Source organism: Xenopus tropicalis, chromosome 2, assembly GCF_000004195.4.
Source record: "Xenopus tropicalis strain Nigerian chromosome 2, UCB_Xtro_10.0, whole genome shotgun sequence".
NCBI lineage: Eukaryota > Metazoa > Chordata > Amphibia > Anura > Pipidae > Xenopus > Xenopus tropicalis.
The window spans coordinates 130701238-130723752 of record NC_030678.2 but is presented as its reverse complement, the minus strand read 5'-3'; positions in this window follow the sequence as shown (position 1 = coordinate 130723752).

The following is a 22515-nucleotide window of genomic DNA, read 5'->3' as shown; positions in this document are numbered from 1 at the left end:
TAGTTGATGCTTAACAGAAACCATAGAGAAGTGTTTTAGAGAGAGAGAGAGAGCGAGAGAGAGAGGCTCCCTTAATTCCAACAAGGTAACAAGGAGTAAACCTTTGGGCATGCTGGTAACACTTTTTTTTAGTAAACATGCACAAGTGGTGATAGATTTCAGGAAAAGAGATATACAGATGAATCCACTTGGATTTGTGAGTTAACTGCATCATGACTCGAGATAAACTGAAGAAACTGTGTTATCTTTGTATAAAGGTCCCCATACACGGGCAGATTGTAGTTGCCGATATCGGTCCCTTGGACCAATTCGGCAGCTTATCTGCCCGTGTAGGGGCAGAAATGAGCGGGCTGGCCGACTGATATCTGGCCAGGTTAGAAAATCCAGTCGGATCGGGGACCGCATCGGCTTGTTGATGCGGTCCCCGAACCGACTGCCCCATTGCCGCCTACATAATCTGATCGTTTGGCCCCAGCGCCAAACGATCAGATTTTTTTTTTTAACTTCAAGCTCGCCAAGCGAGCGGATCTTACCGTGTATGGGGACCTTAAGTCATGTAAACTCATTTAGCACATTTAGCCTTTCAAATAGCACCATTGTTTACATAAGGGCAACTCCTTAATTAGATGGGACTTTGTGATGCAAATTCCTGTGTTAAATGGGATAAGTGAGTTAAATGAGCTTAGTTACACAAACCAAAGTGGCTTCATCTGTAGATAGGGCATAGGTTTGTCAGCAACAATGGTTTCTACATTGGTACCTGTGTGAAATGGTCTGTATTGGCATGAACTAAACAGTCAATTTTGTTTAATCCTGAATATGCTGAAAAAGAAGACGTTTGCTAGCTACATTATTGTTGATGACTTTTAGCCTTGACCTTAAGGGGCTTGATTATCAGCGTTCATATTTTAGGTTTTGCCATGGTTCAAATTATTTTGTTCTTAATACAATTTCAATAATGGTTTTATAAATGTTAATTGTCGAGGGAGGCGTTAGGTTTCACAGTAATTATCACCACATTTTATGCTTTTAACACTCCATATGTGTGTTAGTATTATTCTATTCAATAATTACCTCAATGCGATGCAAATAACGATTCGTGATAATGTGTTTTTTTGCACATACGATATGAGTGGTAACGCATGCAAAATGACTTTTTAACACTTTTGACACTTTTTAACGCAAAAATATGCGATAAGTGTTAATGACTTTTAGTGAATCGGCCCCATAGGGTGGTGCAGAGTGAACTGCTTTGTCACTGATTTGAATTTTATTCTGGATGGTAGCAGAACCTCTCTTACCTTTTCCCTGGTGCCAAATGCCTGGTCCTACTTTCTTTGTCCCCAGCCCTAAACAAAGGCTGCCAACCTTTCCATCTGGTCTACTGAACTACTTACACTCCTTGTCAAATACCCAATTTTACTTCCCCCTGGGGCTCAGATTAAAGGTCCCCTTTGCCAACAGTGACAACAAACACAACCTGTCTCGTAGGAAGGGAGCGTGGAACATTGTAAGATGATGTTCCTCTTTCTGTCCAGAATTGACTGAAGAGGTAGGATTATGTCTTCTGGGCAATTTAAACTGACCATTCCCCTAGCCCTCAAAAAATTGAGAATGAGAGAGCTGCCATCCTAATCCCATTAAACTCTGCTTTCCTACACTGCATTCCCAGTCATTGGGCCCTAAGTGCAGAAAAATATTAAAAAAATAGAAATAAACACTGCAATTTGTTCTGTTCATGAATTTGACTAAACTTAAAGTAGCATTTGTTTTTACTCAAATCTGCACATATCACTTCAATGTAGTCCCATAGAAAACACACTAAAACTAGAAAAACACAATAAATGTTAATATTACTTGCTAAAAAAAATGTGGGGGTGAGTAAAGCAATGAAACTAAAAAGAAAGTTGCTGGAAAAAATTCTCAACAGAAGGTCATGGAAAAATGTAGAATCTTACTTTATAAATGGCAATACTTCTTTATTTTGGATTTCCTGGTTGCTTGTGTCATTGTTTGTTCATTATTTGAAGAAAAGTCAATAAAGTAGAAACTTATCTTCGTTCTTCATTTTATTGGGGAAAAAATTGTCATAGTCTAGGTGAAATAAAACTTTCAGTTTCCTAATGTTTTATACATAAAATAGGAATTGAATCATGCTGAGCTCAGATGGTCTTTAATGTTTTAGATAAACTCTAAGATTTAACTGATTTATTTGCCAACTGAATTCTGCTAACAACCGGCACAGCAGAGAGTCCGTTAAGGATGAATGCTCTTGGTGATAACCTTTCATTAGTAAATATCTAGAGACAATAAAATTAGGCTATTTCTTTTTACTTCCTTGAATATATTAACTGGCAAACACAAACCAAAGAAAGTGTTAATCTTCACATTTTTAAAAGAAGTATGTGATTTAAAGGGTGCCATCACTATATTAAAATATGTTTACTATAATAAAGTATCTATTATGAATATTTAACATTTATCACATGGATAAGAAACCCATATTATTGTGCATGTAATGAGTTTCTATTACTTTACTTACACATTGGGGCACATTTACTTACTCACGAACGGGTCGAATGCGTCCGATTGCGTTTTTTTCGTAATGATCGGTATTTGGCGATTTTTCGGAAAATTGTTGCGACTTTTTCGTTGCCATTCCGAATGTTGCGCAAAATCTGGCGATTTTTTCATAGCGTTACTACTTGCGCGAAAAGTCGCAACTTTTTCGTAGCCTTCGCGCCGAGGAATTTTTCCAATTTGGATTCGGATTCGTGGGTTAGTAAATGTGCCCCATTAAGTTAACAATTTTCTTTATAATAAGATTCTGACTCTCAATTTAGTGTGCATTTCCCCTTGCCTGTGTGTCATAGAGTAATTGCAGTGGAGTTCAGCAACCATTTTCAGAGGAACTTCTCAGATAAGATAAAATTATTATATATCATTTTGTTTTGTTGTCTATTTTATGGTTAATGGTGACCTATAACTAGTGATGAGCGAATCTGTCACGTTTTGCTTCGCTGCGAAATTTGTGAATCTTTGAAAAAATGAACATGTATCTGTGAAAGAAACGGCAAAAAATTCACAAAATGGCAAAACCGTTACATGTCAAAAAAATTTGTCGTGTGCATTATTTTTTTATGCTCACAACAATTTTTTGTTTGACGCAGGCAACAATTTTTTTATGCAGGTGAAAATTTATGACGCTGTGAATTTTGTTGCCCATTGCACTAAAAAATCTGTCAATGGTGAAACATGGAAATTCGCCGGGAATCTATGCCTGACGAATTATTTTGCCCATCACTACTACACCACCAATACTTTCCTGTAGAGAAAAGCCTAGCAAATATATTCAACAGAAAGCTCAAAGTTGCTACAATCAATCAATCTTTTCATCAGAAGCTGAAAGGATAAGGAGTATGACCACAGACAATGTAAAATAAAGATAATAAGTAATAAAGAAAATAACAATAATATATGACAAAAAATAAGATATACCAATTTTGATGCAAAGAGGGAGTTTTTACTAACAGTTGGAAAATATGCAACTCAAACAATCAGCAATTACCCTTCCTCAGACTACTGCAGCAGACATAGCTTTGAATCTTACATCTGATTGCTTGCAATGGGTTACTGCACAGTGTATACTAGAATGGATAGCAATATTAATCTAATAAATCATCTAAACTGATCTAATTGAATTAACAATAATAATTGTATGGGGCCCTATCTTAGACGAGATTAAGTACAAGGTACTGTTTTATTATTACAGAGAAAATGGAAATAATATCTAAAAAACTGAAATATTTGATTAATATTATCAATGCCTTCCCATAATTCAGAGCTTTCTGGATAACAGGTTTTTGGATAATGGTTTCTATTAGGGGCTGAATTGTTCACTTTCAAATTTGTGAATTTTCAATTTTTTTTTTATTCGAAAATTCAAAAACTCACCAAACTGAAACCTGCACTGGTTTATTTAAATAAGTTGAATCTCAAAAATATGATCACTTAAAAACTAGTGATGAGCGAATCTGTCCCATTTTGCCTTGCCATAAAATTCACAAAAGAGCAAGAAAATCCGCGAAATGGCGAAAAATTTGCGAAACGTATTTGTCACACAATTTTTTTTTTATGCCCGTGTCTTTTTTGTCACCCGCATCTATATTTTTTGTTGCCTGCGCTTTTTTGATGTGTGAAAAAAATCAGTGTGACACAATTTGCCAATGGCAAAATCCAGAAATTCTCTGTGAATCCCTGCCTGGTGAAAAAATTCGCTCATCACTATTTAAAACATGAAAAACACAATGCAAACACAGCACAACTGTAGGCTATTCTTCATTTTTAGAGAATCACTTGCATTTTGCTAAGACAACACCCATTGGCTTCAACATCAAGTACCCAGCTTTTATAGGCCGAAATTTCATATTCAAGTGGTTTTTGAAATCACGACTAAACTCATTTCCACTAAAACCACAAATGTCTAGTCATTTATTAACAGATCCAAATTGAAAAAAGCACAAAAAAATGGAATGGAAAAAAAGTGAATTTTTCGTATTGTTGCACAAATCAAAACATCCAAAAACCATAAAGATCTTACAGTTGTGAAACAAACACCTGCTATTGACTTCTACATAACATTGACAGCTTTTAGATATTTTTTTTTTAGCATATTTTTTTCTTTCGGATTAATCACAGTTTTGGTGCATAATATTTTTGCACAAAAAATAATTGTGAAACAAATACGACCTTTATTAAATATCCCCTTAGCGTTTCAGAGTCCTATCACAATAATCAGTCCTATCACAATAAATCAGCCCCTAAGAATAAATCATTTAACAGTCTATTAGTTGTCCAAATTGGGCTTCAGCACTTTATACAATTTGGTCATTTCTATAACAATTATACATTTTAACAGCAATGTATTAAGGTTAGATTCCCCGTCAAATTCCCGAGTAGAAGTACTAAAATTTGTTCTTCTGTAACCACAACCTCACCTTCCTAATGAACACTTAAAATAACGCATACATACAAATAAGATATGAAGCTGTTGTAGGAATGTTTGCTCAGAGAATATACTTGCAAGTGATTTATCGTGTGTCATTCAGTTTAAATTTCTGCGCACAGATTAAAAGGTCTTTCTTCCCTGCAGTTCTAAATTGTATTCCCTCTTCAAAAACAAGAGGAACTGGCTTTTCTCAGTAACCTTATCCCCTCAGTTTTCGACTTGAAATTTCGTAATCTTTCCGGCAAAGGCTCTCTACAGATATGCTGGTTATAACCCCTGCCTTAAACTCAGTGATGGTTGACAAGAGCATGTCGTGGCTACACAACTATTTATGATCTTGTCTTTTTTTTTCTTTTGTTACTGGCTATGATTGGCATTTGTCATTTTCTATAAAATCCATCAATTTGTTATATTTAGCTCAGGCTCCTGGATCTCCTTTTATTAGAAGGTTTTATTCCTCCATGAAGATAAACCATATTTGCAATACAAACATTAATACTGATTTTCACCTTTCCCATTTAAACCATGCCATGTTTAGTGTCCTATTGAGTTTTTACTGTCACCAGCTGTGCTAGATATTATAGTCTGTGAAAAACATGATTACCTTATATTTCACCACCAGAAAGAATAGTTTATTCTCCTGCAGAGTACATTTTCATTTCCTGACAATAAGTATTAAATCTGCTATATTCATTGCTGTAGCTGATGGAGATTCCCAGAGTGTATTTACTATATAGAGCAGAACACATTAATGTGACCCATGTATCTTTAAGATGGAGAATTAGTTCAGTTTTGTTTTTCTGCACAGGTACAGTTCGTGCTGTGATCCTCATACACATGATTAGAAATAAATGTGTTCAATGTGACAATTAAATCATAATGGAAATTTAGCAGGATGCTTTACACTGATATATTCAGAAAGCACAAATGGCAGAAATTGTTTCAGGCTTAAAGTTAGTTGCAGATAAACCTGTTTTTATATTTGCAAAGGGTCACTATATGCTATTTTAATATTCTTGAATTTTGATTAATACAGGGTTTGAAGCTTCATATCTAATTTCTGCACAGGCTAAAAACAACAGGTTGTTCTTGCTGCCATTATATCTATATGTTTCTACTGTGTCTCATACCACATGGCACTTATACAGTATATATATATATATATATATATATATTTATTGTATTTATTTATTATATCACTTGTCCTCCCTGTGTGTAATTTTGTATTCTGTAAGACTGTACAGCGCTGCGTACCCTTGTGGCGCTTTATAAATAAAGTTATACATACATACATACATACATATTGCTGGCTATTTTTTAAATTCCAACATCATTTTCAGAAGTAAAAATGGAAAGGGGGGAGGAACAGTTCTGTATTATTCATATTGTTTGTAACAGTCAGTATTGCCTATATCTCTGTCTCAGAAATTGTCCAAAGTTAGTCCAAAGACCAAAGACAATAAACACTAACACTAACATTGTAGTTATATTAGTATTCAAGCTGTCTAGGTCAACAAGCATTTTTTGTGTTCAGCTATGTTTAATGGCACTTATCCGTATGGCCCTCTGTGATAGCTGAGGTATCTCTGGATCTTCATTTTCTTAGGGACTGTACTATCAATTGTTAGGAATGAGCAAAATGGTATGCTCAGTACAATTATGCAACAAATTTCACATATTTGCAAATGCATTTTGACGGAAAGCATGTTTTTGCAACAGACAAAAAACTTTCAGTGAATATGAAACTGAAACAAACAAAAAAAACTGCTATCATTATGCACCACTTGCCCTCAACATCAACCAATCACATTGGAGCCATCCCCAGATTATTACCATTACCATATATTATATAGGGCCTTCTCCACTTGGCATCTCCAGATGAAGACTGTAGAAACATTGTGCTAACTTTTAGACATATATTACCATTCATAACACATTTTTTTGCCATGTATTCTACGGGATTGTAAAGTTTTCTTTTATCAAGCCTTAAGCTGGGAGTAAAGTGTAAACAAACTGAAACTGCTAAGAGAATAAAACACAAGCACAGACCCACTGGCACTTACTTGTCCTTTAACTGCTGCTTCCATCATCTGATTAATCATCTGCAATATCCATACTAAAATTAACTAAAATTAATAAATCTTGTGACAAAGGGCACCTCTGTCCATTTCCATTGGTTTTATTAATTATGGGTCAGGGAACTTGCTTTTACCATAGCCACTAGTTTCTGGTGTAGTGCCATTACCATACAACATTATTTTAAGAATGTCCCAGGACACACTGTCAAGAGCTTCTTCTGCATCAATTATTAATGCCAAGCATTTGATCTTCTTTGATTTGACATTACATACTGCTGCTATGATTTTTATGTATTTTCTCTTTCTTCATCTATAATTTTGCATTGATTTGTAGTTGTTTATCTTAGTTTTGGAGTCATGAAGATGTAAAGACAGAAATTATCTGGGCCAGAAAACTTGTTTAAGAGTAGGTCTCAAAGTATATCTTGTAATTCTAGTCAAGAAAAGGACATTTTATTATGATTATTATTATTGTTATTATTAAAGAAGTAGAATTAAAAGAACTAGATGGGGTGACCTACACTAAATACCAGTTGTAACCATGTTTTCATATATCCATAATATTAGCATTGACCTATTAAAGAATTTTACCAATTGGAATATACATATCAGTAAATGTTGTGCTTTTACATATTTTACGTCTTTTACCTTAAGCCACCTAAAGGTGGCCATACACGTTAAGATCTGCTCATTTTTCATGGTCTAAAGGACTCAAATTGGCAGCTTAAAACTATCTGTGTATTGCCACTTTAACAGGAAATAATGTTTATCAATGTTGAAGATGGGTTCAACGTGCAAAAACAGGTGCCTGTGGGTGAAGGACATCCAGAATCAAGTATAGCAAATCTTGCATTTGGTGGCACTTTATTTGTGAGGGGTAGGCTCAGGGAAGAAAGTAGGCATCCCCACTTCTGCCCCCTATCTGTTCACTCATGCTAAATTAAGGAATGACAGCAGGTACATTTTCTGAGTATTTTTCATTTGGTGCAAGATGCAGAGAGCAGCTATGCCTCAGAAAGCGTTAGCTCTGCCTCAGAAAGTGATGTCAGTTGGGGGTGAGGGATGATGTCATGGACCAGGGAATTGGGTGATAAAATGGTCATGTTAGGTGAGGAGATGGGTGGAGAAGAGGCGGGCCTGTCCTTATAAACAGTAATTAGGTAGCAGAGAGGGTCAAGGAAAGGAGGGATTTATAGAGTATTACAAATTTATCGGCATGTACTGGCTGGGCAGTCAAACAGTGGCAAGATGGCAACCCTAGCCTTGGAAGTGCTATAAGTACTCAATGAGCAAGCACTATTGGGTGCAGTTTTGCTGATTTTCCTGTTTATAAAGCTATGTATTTTCTTTTATCAGACAGTCCTTAAAAATGTAATTACTATTTTATACCACCTCAGACCTAGAATAGCCCACCAAAGAAGTGGGACAAAAAGATCTACAGCAGCTTCTCAAGCTAATATAGTTACATAGGGTTGAAAGAGGACCAGAGTTCATCACCAGAATTTTTATTTCATGGCTAAATTCATTACACTGCTTTATAACTATAAATAATTTTACATTGGGTACTGTGGCATTGAAGTGACAATGTTTTATACATCGTAACCTTATTTTTTCCAGTATACAAATAAGCCAGAAATATTTTACTGTACATTATGTTATCAACTTACCCTTTAGTCAGCCTTTTTGTGATTGAGATTGATTACTCCAGATACTCTTTTTTGCATGCTACTTGCTCAATCAACTCTAAACTAGGGTAAAAACAGTTTACATTACACAATGACCAGATTGGTCCCTTCCTTGCCATCAATTTGGAAACAACCATTTCTTATCCCCCATACTTTAGAGCCAGTAAATAATTGGCTGGTCAGGTTATGTGCAGTCTCATGAAATCTCTAGTTTATGTGCAGCATTGCACTGTACATGTAAAGTAATTACAGTCCTGCAAAATGTGGTTCTTATTGGTGCTTCATTTGACATCCAAAAAGATGCCAAATCACCGATTTCAAACTGGACACCTATTGCGCACTTAAGTTTCATGCTCAGTTAGCAATTAATTTACACTCCACATGGTTGCACTGAAGCCAATACATCTGGACTGTTTACTAATTAGCAACTCAGCTTGTACATTTCAAGTTGACCAAGTCTTCCTTTTCAACAGAGTTACTTATAGACAAATGCATTTTTTTGGGTGGCACTCATTTCTCTGCATTCATGCAGTGCTTATTTTGTTTGCAGTTACATGGATGATCTGTTCTGTGTATTTTATTGCTATTTTGTGGGTTTTGCTTTTCATGGAATAATACAGCACTCCTTAATTATATCAAACCATAAATCCTAACTCTACAGGGCACATTTATTAAAGTAAGACAGGTCCAAATACAAAAAATTTGTATTTTTTTAAAGTCTACAACTTTTGCATATTTTCTGCAATATTTTCGTTAATTTGCGTTACAATTTGTGAGACAAAATCGTATTTGGGGCAACGAGTACGAAAGTTTCAGATTCATCCAAGCTTCGGTATTGAGACTTTCCTTGGGCCAGGATGGAGCTGCAGAGTGCCATTGAGTTCTATGGGAGGCTTCCAAAATCATGCACTGAAGGTTCAAAGTCAGAAAGGTTTTCCCACCGTTTACGATACAAAAATTTCTTGACAATCGGATCGTCATTCGCAAACGATCGTTTCAAACGAACGGAATTTACGTGACTTTTGCAAACATCAGAAACTATTGGATTTTGTGATTTGAATTCGGACTTTAATGAATCTGGCCCTATATGTAACAGAGAGATAATCATAATAATCCATTTAAATGAAGATGCAGCTATGAGATCCCTTAGCTGAAAACCCACTATCCAGAAAACAGAAAGATTTACCAAAAGACCATCTCCCATAGACTCCTAACATGATCATTCTAAGCAAATAATTCTGTTTTTTGAAATGTCTCTTTTCTGTGTAATATTAACACAGTACCTTGTACTTGATGGTAACAAAGCTGCATTGATCCATATTGGTGGCAAAACAATCCTACTGGGTTCAAATTAATGGAAAAAATCCTTATCCAGAAAACCCCAGGTCCTAATTATTCTGGATAATAGATCCTATACCTGTAATAGATGCTATACCTGTACCTATATTAAATATTAGGATAATAGACCCTTTACCTGTAATAGATGCTATACCTGTACCTACTGTATACCTTATCCTATACCTGTATAAAAGGTTGCAATGTTGTACAGAAACCTTAGATTGTAAGCACTACAGGAATGTATTGGGGCTATATTAATAACTAGTGATGGGTGAAATAATTCAACAAGCATGAATGGTCAGTGAATTTCTGCATTTTGCCATGGGTGGATTTTTTCACAAAACGAGTGACAAAATTCGGTGTGGAAAAATTCACCACACGAAAATTGTCACCCACGTAAAAAATTGCATCAGGTTTTTTATGCATGTGTCAAAAAATTGTTTCGTGCGTCAAAAAAATGCTGGTTTTTTTTGATGAACAACATTTTTGCCTTTTCGCAAATTCTTTCCAAGATTCCAGGTTTTGCCATTGGTGGTTTTTTTGTGAAATGGGCACCAAATTCACAGTGGAAAAATTTGCCAAGCCACATACAATTGTAGCCCCCGTCAAAAAATTGCCACGCACATCACGCATGGGACAATTTTTTTTATGTGCAACATTTTTGCCATTTCGTGAATCTTTGAAAAGAATTTTGATGAAATGAAACGTGACAGATTTGTTCATCACTATTAATGACCCTGCGTTTTCTTTTTTTTTCGCGTTGTCTCGCAGTGTCCGTGGGGTGAAAAATGTAATGTTACTTTCTGCTTATATTTAGATGAAAAAAAAGTTAGCTTTTTAAAAATATATAAAGCATATTAAAACGTACTGAATAAATTGTGACAAGTCAGGTGAATACGTTTCTGTATGTGGTTGTGTGTAAGAGAACTTATGTGAATATCCCAAGGCTTCCATAAAAACATGATGGTTGCTAATAATAGCACTAATAACATTAAAACTCATGACAAAACTACATCAAGGTCACAACTTTTACCATGAAAAAACAATAAGCACAAATCTGTAAATCTGTAAATGATTTTCAATAAATGTTATAATGTGTTCCAGCTCCCCACTTGTTATTAATATTCTGGTGTCTATTAAATTTTAGATTTTGGTTATCAACTAACTCGAAAGGAAGTGGCTGACCTTAATATTGATTTTTTTATCCATTTCTTTGAATAATGTAATTTCTAAATGGATATTTAATTAGTTTCTTAGCCATTCAATTTCTTGTTCTATCTTAGTCAATTATGTTCCCCTATAAGCTATGAAAGTTTGCATTAATTTGAATGAACAAGAATGTAGAATAGAGTTCTATTAGGGAAAAATCTATTCAAAGCCTTTCAAAGAATTCAAAATCCAGATTCCTAAAATTACTGATTTCTCCTATTAATTAAAGTCATTTTTTTATATTGAAAAATAGCTGTGATATTTTGAATTGCAAATTTCAGGAACAGAACACTCACATGTTTGTAAATTGTGAAAAGTAATATTAAAAAAATATGTAAAATGAGGATGCTGCTGTAGTTCATTCTAGTTATCCAGAATGCTCAGGACCTAGGGTTTTCCGGATAAGGGGTCTTTCTGTAATTCAGATCACCTACCTTAAGTCTACTAAAAAAAATATTTAAAAAGTAATTAAACCAAATAGGATTGTTTTGCCTCCAATAAGATTATATCTTAGTTGGGATCAAGTACAAGCTATTGTTTTATTATAGAGAGAAAAAGGAAACTATTTTTAAATATGTGAATTATTTGATTACAATGGGTCTATGGGAGATGGCTTTCCTGTAATTGGGAACTTTCTGGATAATTGGTTTCCGGATAAGGGGTCCGATACCTGTACTTAAAGTGATACTGCCATGTTTCAGTATTTTTACAGCTTGCAATAGTGTTGGTTCTTGCCATCACCTAGCATCCCTGTACCTGTCTGTGGTATATATTATATACATATATATATCCTCTAAACTTGGAAAATATTAGTATCACTATTTGCTTTTTCTTATGTGCATAGCATGTGAATGGAGCAGCTGTACAAGTGTTGCACTTGAGCACCAATGAAGAATAGCAACAGAAAATAATGAAGATTTAAAGAGCACGGTTAAGTCAAGTGTGTATTTTATGAACAGGTACAGCAAGCAGATGTACATACGTAGAGGGGACCTAAGAATGATAGTTATCATTATGATCCAGCAAAGGGTTCTTGAAAGAGGTAAGTTGTAAGTGTAATGGGTCAAGCACAGAGTTCATATTATGTAATAAAGAATAGTAAAGATATATCACAGTGAAGGAAAATAAAAACATTCTAAATAATAATAATAATATTATAAATTTTCTTATATACTTTGCACATTTACAATTAAATTGATTTCTGATGTACCCTTAGGAGGTGCAGTAATTTTATTTTGGGGTGGGGGGAATTTATTCATATATATATATATATTTTTTTTTTTCACTAAATGTGTACATTTTCTTAGCACAGCCTGAATGATCCAAGTCTAAAAAATGCCAAAGCACAGTCAAGTTACATATTAATTACCCAGCTGGTTATGTTTTTGAATGATGTGGATATGTAATGTTCATTCCAACAATCCGTGCAATATTATTATTATTATTAGCCTTTGTGAGTTTAGGTTTATGTTTAGGTTTATGACGGTGCCACTTTCTATACTGTGATTAGAGATTAGATTGGTGAAATTACTCCCAAAAATAGTGGTATTTTTTTACGTTTCATTAGAAAACATTATCATCTGTGTAGGATAAAGAGTTGCACCCCTTTTTCTTTAGCATTGTTTCAAAACACATTTTTCTCACAATTTAGATTTAGAACCAACCTAAAAGGCCTATGTAAAATTGTGTTGATATTTTCATATATAAACCTGTTTTGGAACATCTGTAGCTTAAAAAATTACTTTGTATTTGCTTGCCCTTCACATATTGTTCTCTGTCCATTGCGTGAACACAAATACGAACTATAAATTAATGTATTTATTATACAGTCACCCCCACATCGCCTAGATATTTTTGTTATGCTATTTAAGGCAAAGGCATGCCACATGTAGCCCATGTCCACATTAATGTACTTTACTTTTTAGGGGACATTAATGATAGGTGCTGTAAGTCAAAAAAGCCTGCTGTAGCTTGTGTGCCTGTGATGCTGCTGCTGTGATTCAATTGATGCTTTTGAAGTGTGCCTTTGAAACAGTACTTTTAGAATATCTGCAACTTATGCTGTGATATTATTTTTGACAGCGGTTAGTCTCACTGGACTTACCAGCATGTGCATGTATGAAATAAGGACTTTTTTTTAGATACTTATGAAAGCAGCAGGGTTAATCATCCAGCTTTCCCATCTGTATGGCCTCCAGGGGGAAACAAAGCCCTATAATGTTGGCGTTCAGCTTTCTTCACAGAAACTAAACTTATATTCCAATCACTTTAATGTATATTTTATAATGTAAATAAGTCAGATGACTGCTAGTGAGCTTGAAAATACAAATAGAAATTATGCATATCTACCATTTCTTATATATCGTGTGTATATGTTATAGCTCGCAAAGCATTTAATAGGGAATATTAGGACTAATTGTTTATGTAACATTCTTTACCTGTTGTACTATAAGGCGGTAACTGACCATTATCCTCAGTATGTTTACTCAGTTGAATTCCATACATTTGTGTTTTTAATGCTAACCATCAATGTTAACCTTCATATAGTTGGATATTAAACTAACTGAAATAAAAAAGTTGCCATTGAGCAAATCCACAACCTTGTGTGCCTTTTCTTACTTGGCTACCTTATTATTTGAGTCTTTGGAATGGCCCACAAATTCAACCATGCCTATGTATAAAGTTTTCCATTTTATATTTTCCTGACTTGAACTTTATACCCTACATAAATAAAAATTTTCATAGCAACTTTAAGGACAAATAAATCTTGACCTGCACAGTCCCTAGTACAATCATTATTACTTTTTTTAGTGCTTGGATTTAATTCTGGTCTTATATAAAGACAATATATAAAGTTTTTAATTCTTCAACCCCTAAAAAGAGCTTGACTGTCTAAATTTAGAGTCCAATCACAGGTTTCATTCCACTAGGTCTCAGCTAAAGCAATTATATAATAAAATGTTGTATTTGCGATTTACTGTAGCTTTCTGATTTTCTACTGAAAAGCTCTGTGCAAATGCCAGCAGAGGTTGCCTTTGTTTTACAGATACATGTATTTTTAACCAATTCCTTTTTAAGGAAGGCGATGGATGTTATGCACTTTTAATTAAGGTACAACCTTACCTCTGTAGTTAGCAAGCTGTATATAGTACTCGGACATCAAGATATTTAAGACACATGCACACAGAGGGGCAGATTTACTAATCCACGAATGCGTATTTTCGCCCTCTTTTTCGTCGCTTGCCCAACTTTTTCAACGCTTGCGCAACTTTTTCGTACTTTGACGCAAAAAGTTAAGAGTCAAAGACACAAGAGGATGGAGGTCCCTGCCCCGTAGAGCTTGTAATCTATATGAGCAACATTTTTTTTATTGCAATTTCCTTTACGCAACTGAGACATTTTTTTTAGAATTTTGCAGTCCATGCCTGGCAAAAGATTTTGCTCTTTATTAGCTTCAAGGACGTTTTTAGTTTCCATGGTAAGACATAAACAAGAACACTACTTGTTATGCATTATATATCATATATGAAACATACTGTATGCCACTTACCCTCCTGTATATATAAAAAAGAAACCAGCAAGAAATGTTAGAAAGAAGAATGTTACATTTATGCAACATTACCACATTGTCTGACAAAAAACAGTATTCAGGTCGGTGATCCTAACAGAGGGATTTGACACAATGAGGATGAATCTTTTGTTTGTTTTTTTCACAAAGACCCCAGGAAGCATGAATGTAGGCATGACTATGTTTCAATAGGCAGATCCTTTCTTTAAGGTACAGCACAATGTCTAGAATTCTGTATTATAGTATTTCAATATTAATAGTTTTACAGCATTGTTTGCAGTGGATTGATATTTCATGATCTTGCTTGCCTTTTAATTCAATTGAGTACATCCCTGTCCAAAAACTGGTTAAAAATAGGTGGAATCTACTTATAAATACTGTATTGTGATTACAACAGATCTGGACACATCAAGGCTACATCTCACTTCAGAATAATAACATAAAATCAGTATGTAAGACTAACACCAACACTGAGGATTACACGCTTGGATCCAAGTTGCAAGTGTCATAAAAGTCTGAATTATGTCTTGCATTTGAACTTAGAGGTCAGCAAGATACTGTTCAGAAAATCAGCAGGGTGTCATTGAGGTTTAATTTCTTATTTAGCAACCCTAACATGGCATTTGATGTTTTAGAAATGTGTCTATTTTATTTATGAGATAATTAGTATTTACCCACGATACCACAATAATTGTTCACGTGTGATCTATGATTAATAAGAAACTTTGAACATAATCAGAGGAGAACCTATTCCTCCTCAAGCCACATGCACCTTTTGATAACATTAAACTGATTTGTTTCCTTGCTAGATGATTCCTCTTTAGTGTGAAATGATAACAAGCATGGTTCATTGAGAGAGTCTTGCTTTATGCTATTGGGCTGACCTCAGTAGCATAATTATACAGCTTTTTTTATTATACTTAAATTATACCTCTATTTACCTTCTATCTCACAATAACCAGAGCAGAAAACCATGAAGGAATGGACATATTTATGTATGCTATTGTATATCTATATCTACAACTTTTTCCATACCCTTTATGTGCCCCACACCATTTTCTGGAAAAGATTCTCTGTTATGAAGATGTCCCAATAATAATATTATAAGATTTTTAAATTGAGCTTCATTAAGATTGGGCATTAAACTCTTCAGTTTGATTTTTTTTTTACAAATCAAGGTTTTTAGGGCAAATCGAGAGTTGGCAAATCACCCCCTAAATGTCCAATCATAATTGGCAAAATAAGCAAGTTAAAAAAAAGGTCACGCAACAACCGTAGTTTCGCGAATTTTACTTATATGTATATTATGTATATGTAGCTTACATGTTTTAGTAAGCAGAAATGGATGTAAACAACATGTATTGTTGTTATTAGTAAGTAATTAGTAATTATTATGCTAGTCAATGTATAGGAGATTTTACATTCAACAAACTTCTTTAAAGAGTTCTTTTGTACATATTCTATAAATCTTTAAAGGTATTGCGCTATACACAAGACACATACAAGATGAATTTGTCGTTGCATCAAACATACATTTAGGGGCTGATTTACTAATCCACAAATCTGAATCCGAATGGGAAAAATTCGAATTGGAAAACGAACATTTTGCGACTTTTTCATATTTTTTTCGATTTTTTCCGTCGCCGTTACGACTTTTTCGTAAATTGTCGCAACTTTTTCGTAGCCGTTACAACTTGCGCGAATTGTCGCGACTTTTTTGTAGCCGTTACGATTTGCTCCTATATTGTCGCAACTTTTTCGTATTGAGCGCTCGTAAAACGGCGGGCAAAACTTTCAGACTTTGCATGATTTTGGAAGCCTCCCATAGGACTCAATGGCACTCTGCAGCTCCAACCTGGCCCAAGGAAAGTCACGATACTGAAGCTTGAATGAATCCGAAACTTTCGTACTCGGCGCAAAGGCTACGAAAAAGTCGTGACAATTCGCGCAAATCGTAATGGCTATGAAAAAGTCGCAACAATTTACGAAAAAGTTGTAACGGCTACCAAAAAGTCGCGACAATTTACGGAAAAAAAAACCGCAAAATACCGATCAAAAGAATGCATTCAGACGCCTTCGGAGCATTCGTGGATTAGTAAATGTGCCCCTTAGGGGCAGTTTCTCTTCTTTAATAAATCCCAACAATTTGAGGTTTCAGAAAATACTCACACTGGTTTTTTTTTTTTACCTTTTCTCAAATTGTGGGAAAACTCTATTGGTTTGATTTATTAAAATTCAAGTTTGTATTTTTTTCATGATTCAAGAAAAAATAGAGAAAAAACACAGACATGGATGTACTCGAGAATATTCTTAGTAACCATGAATTGTCGGTATTTATTAAAGAAAAAAAAAATACGAAAAGTCACCAGAAAAATCTTGGCAAGTAAAAGCTGGTAAAGTTCAATAGAAGTCAAGGGAACTTTATTTGTTTATTTATTTTCCAAGTTTATTAAAACATTTATGTTTTTAGTCTCAATGAGAATAAATGGAACAATGTGATTTGCCAGTGTGCAGCTTTATTTCTGAGACAAAATGCGGATGGGGGGAAGCTTGGTGTTGTTGGAAGGGGCCCATCAAATTGATACTGCGTCTGTCAAATAAGAACTGTTATTGTGAATTGAGAAAAGATACAAAGCATACTTTGTACGCATCTGTCTGTTCCAAGTAAGGCTGTATTTCTAATAAAGAAGCCTTTGTGCTGAACATGTCATCCACATGAAATGTAACTAAATGAAATGAACATGATTCACCCCAAACAATTTGTTTATAAGTATTATTAATATTATGTTGAAGATCTCTGCATACAAATGAACATTTAAACTTCTTGAAAATTATAATTAAAGCTACATGAAATAAAATAGGATCAACATGTAAAATACTTATATTTAGGTCAGTATTAGCAGAAATGCAGTAAGATAAATCAGAAAAACATGGCAGATAAAGAGATAAGTCAAAGAGGTGCCAAAGAAACTGGTACATTAAGGTGCTTGGGGTTTGTAGAGAACAAAGCTGAATATTCTCTTGTTTTTAGGATTTTCAATGCTAAACATGTAGCTGTAGGGAATTACACCTTAAAGGTTAGATCATTTATTTTTACATTTGAAGCTTTTCTTTATTTAAAATTAACTGAACTTGTCTTCTTGACTGTAGTGAATATAGTATTATAACTGTGTTTTGTTGAGTAAGTATTGTTTCTCTCAATGTAATAAGCTACAGAGCATGCTTTGTAAGTGTTGGTCTATTTCAATTAAGCCTGTATTTGAAATATTTTTATATAACCTCCAAAACATTTTGGCCAGCTTCCAAATGTTGGCATTGCTCTGTATAGAGAAGAAGACTTTGTGCTGAACATGTCAGCCACATTAAATGAAGGAAATGAAAAATATTCATCCCAAACAAGTTGTTTATAAGTATGTTCTTATTGATATTATGTTGGCAATCTCTGCACAAAACTGAACATCTGCATTAAGCTGCTTGAATATTTTAATAAAAAACCTACATTAAATGAAATAGGATCAGAATTGTAAGATGTAAATGACAATATTTAGGTCAGTCAATTTACAAGGACAATGTTTCATATACTTAAATATAATCTTTAGTAAACATTAGTTGGATATAATCCAAAATGCACATTTGTGCCTTTTAGCAAATCTATATTAGCAAGAAACATGTTTACAGTTTTAACATTGAAAACAAATGCAACATTATTACTATGGATAATATATATTATTTTATTATATACATTGTAAACATATATATGGTGAAGGTAAAGGCATCATGTAATTAATGAAGGTTTGTACAAGAGGTGGGTATAAGATTGGTAAAAAGTAAGATGTATGTTAAAGGGTCATTCGGAAGGAATGGCAGATAACAAAGAGGCAAATAAGAGAAAAGATAAGGACACACATAACATAAGTGCTAAATTGCACTCAGTAACCCATAGCAACTGATCAGCAATTAGCTTTAATCAGTTTTCCTAGGAAAAATAAAAGCTCATTTAACATAGGTGCTAACTTGTACACCATATCCATAGCAACCAGTCAACAATTAGCTTCAGTCGGTCTACTATGAGTAAGAAAATGCACAGTAACCTATATAGGTGCTAAATTGCCCAAAGTAACCTATTGTAACCAATCAATAATTACCATGAGTCTGTTAAAATAAATAAAATGTAAGCAAATATTTTATTCCTTCAGGGGGCTGCTGCCATAAGGCAAGTTGAGAAACTCACCTCAGGCAGCTGTGCCTAAAGTAATAAGGGGCAGCAAAAAGCTGCAATCACACTCTCTGCACTAGTGATGCAGCCCCCCCCAGACCCCCTTCAGTGCAGGAAATGTAAATGCTGGGGGGCAGCACTGCAGGAGCAACTCCAGGGTTAGAATCATCCCAGGATTACATGGTATGTAGAATTGAACAAGTACAGTTTAGCACCATTTAAATACCCCACAAAGACCCATGAGTAGGAATATAGGAATTGGGAGTTAAAGTGTCAAAAATGATTGAAAGCATCTGAAACAAAATCGGAGACATAAACCGCCTTTTAAAACAATGGACATGTGCAGAAATTATAAGGCTGCACACACAAAACTACATAGGTGAGAATAAAAAGTAGAAAACAAAAATAGTTTCTATTTCAGAACTATATCAGAGAAATTATCAGTTGCGGTAACAAAACTTTTTTTTTTATTATATGAAAATATAGTAATATAAAATAAAAACAATTTAATTTCAACAAATCTCTATGGTAATGATCTAAATTTACCACTGAGATGGTTAATCAGAGATAATTAACCATAAATAGTATTAATTAACCATTAATAGTGATGAGCACATTTTTTTGACAGGCATGGATTCGCAGATAAAATTCTGCATTTCGCTATTGGTGAATTTTTCTGTGAAACTGCAGCAAAAATTTGTTGCAAAAAAAAAATTGCCAGGATAAAAAAAGTAGCTGAGACAAAAAACCCACCAAGTCAAAAAAGTTGGCAAGAAAAAATTTAGCTGAGACAAAAAAGTTGCCACAAAAAATACCCATTGATCTTAATGCATTTGGAGTAAGAAAAGAGTTGTGCTTAAAAAATGTTGCACATAAAAATTTGACTTAAATGTATGTCATGAATTTTTCGCTGTTTTGGGAATTTGTTAGCAGTTTTGCAAATTTTTCAGCGAACAAAACGGGAAAGATTTGCTCATCATAAATGGTATTAAAGCCCATGCAGGGAGCAAAGCCCTCTTACAAAGCAAGTCCTGTTGGTTTGATGGCATTACATTTCCTTTAGATAAAATAACTGACTTTGTGAGGCTTATGTAGTGTATATTATTTTAACAAACACTGAGAGCATTTAGGGGCACATTTACTGACTAGTGAAGGGAGAAATGTTTCGCCAGGCATGGATTTGCCGCGAATTTCCGCGTTTCGCCATTGGCGGATTGTTTCGCGAAACGGATGAAAAAATTATCTGCAGAAAAATTCCCATCGCGTCCAAAAATTGTCACAAGAATAGTTGCGCGTCCAAAAATTGTCGCAAGAATAGTCACAGGCATCAAAAGAATAGTCGCATGTCCAAATTATTGCAAGAATAGTCGCAGGCGTAAAAAAAAAATAGTCGCACGTCCGAATTGTCACAAGAATAGTCGCAAGCGTCAAAAGAATAATCTTCCACGCAACATTTTCGCAGTTTCGCAAATTTTTCGCTGTTTCGCGAATCTTTTGAAAGATTCGCTAATTTATTGGCAAGGCAAAATGGTACTGATTCGCTCATCACTATTACTGACCATGGATTTTTTTATTTTAAACTTGATTCAGATTTATTTTATAAAATGCTGCAATTTTTCAGAGATATACTATGCGTCTAAAGGGATAAAATTTCAAATTAAACTTGCCAAGTTCATGTATAAGTCATTGGCAAAGGTCCCTCCCCTTTCCTTGCAATTCTTTTATCTCAAAACTTTAGAGATTTCTTTGGGATTTGTTTGAAAACTCGAACTTTTCAAATGATGCAGTGACTTGTTGGCTTTTCCTTGCAACTAGCAAATATTAGACATTAAGAAAACAAATTTAATAGAAATTATGGAGTTTTAGTAAATCTGCCCCTTAATGTTCTACTTATAATAAACACCTGAGATCTAACAGTTATAATATTGGAATGGAGTTTATTCATGCCAAATCACTGACTATAGGTTTTCAAAGAAAAGATATTTAGGAAAACTTTGCATGGAAAACAAATATAGCTGCTTTTTTATTAATCAAAGAACATTGAAAGCATCCTGTAAAGAATATAATGCATTTCCAAGGATGCACACAGTGTTCACCATCTGTCCAGCATCTCCGATTTACTACCCAAGATATCATCATATTTCAAACAATTCCCTAAAGATGCATCATTTTAAGCAGGGAAACAAGGAAAATTCTCCTCAATAACATCTCAAGGCCATTTTAACAGTCATAAAGAACAGAGAGAGATAGTTGTTTGTGGTGCAAACGCTATGCTTTTTGTTAATAAAAGGGAGGAGCGAATGTATATCAAACTGAAGAGAAAAAGAGATGACAGACAAAGATACTGGTCTTTCAGAAAATGACAGAAGATTCTGGCAGCTACCTCCATTTATCAGTGCTTAAGGAAACGTGTATTGAAAATTATGTCAGAAACCCTATGCATTATATTCAATACATGCTCAAGGCTTAGCACTTGTCAGCGTCGTCTTATTAAAAGACAGACAACACAGAGCCAGATAACAGGGCACAGACTAGAGTAATATAAATGACACTTTTGCATAATGGCTCTATATTTAAGCCTTCTTAAGGGACTAGGGGGCATCTGTATTAGTTTATATTTATATCAATTTCTAATAAAACAAGTACATTTTAGTAAAAATGGGTGAATTTTGTAATATTTTCTCAAGAATATCATAAAACATTATTGTATACATCATTCGGAAGTTGGATGGTCCATAGGCATATATTTCCTCTCAATTTATATATGCAGTTATAAACCTAATAACTACAGTATTTCAATAATTATAGAATTGGATAAACTTTCTACAGTAATTAGAACTGTACTTCCACTGTCTTTGAGTATAATAAACAGATTTAGATGCAAACTTGCAATGAGCTGAATTAAAGCTGCCAAAAATATTTGCTTACATCCTAGAGGCCTGTGTATCAAACTCAAACGTTTGCTTATTTATTAAAAACTGTTAATCCAAACAACTTAATTGGATAAAACCATGAAAAAAAACTCAAATGCAATGAATTTGCATTCTACACATCATTTTCTAGGGGTCTACAAGCTCTCAAAAAAATCTAAAAATCTGATCATGTGAAAATGAATGGGACACAAAGAAAATTAAGCTATAATTTTACAAATTTGGAATATACTCAGGTTCAATCAAAGCAGCCATAAACTTGTATTTATAAGTAGTGTCCCTGATTTTTTTCAAAAGTGATTTGGTAACTTATTCTGTTGCTTTTGATGACATTTAATAGAGGTCCCTTTTGACATAAAGTGCTTTGGGCAGTTGCCTTTATTTAAATCCTCTGGGACTGTACATTTACTTTTTGCAACTAAATATTGCTAGAACATCATTTCATTTAAATCATGAGGTTATCTACTGTATATACCTAGGAAT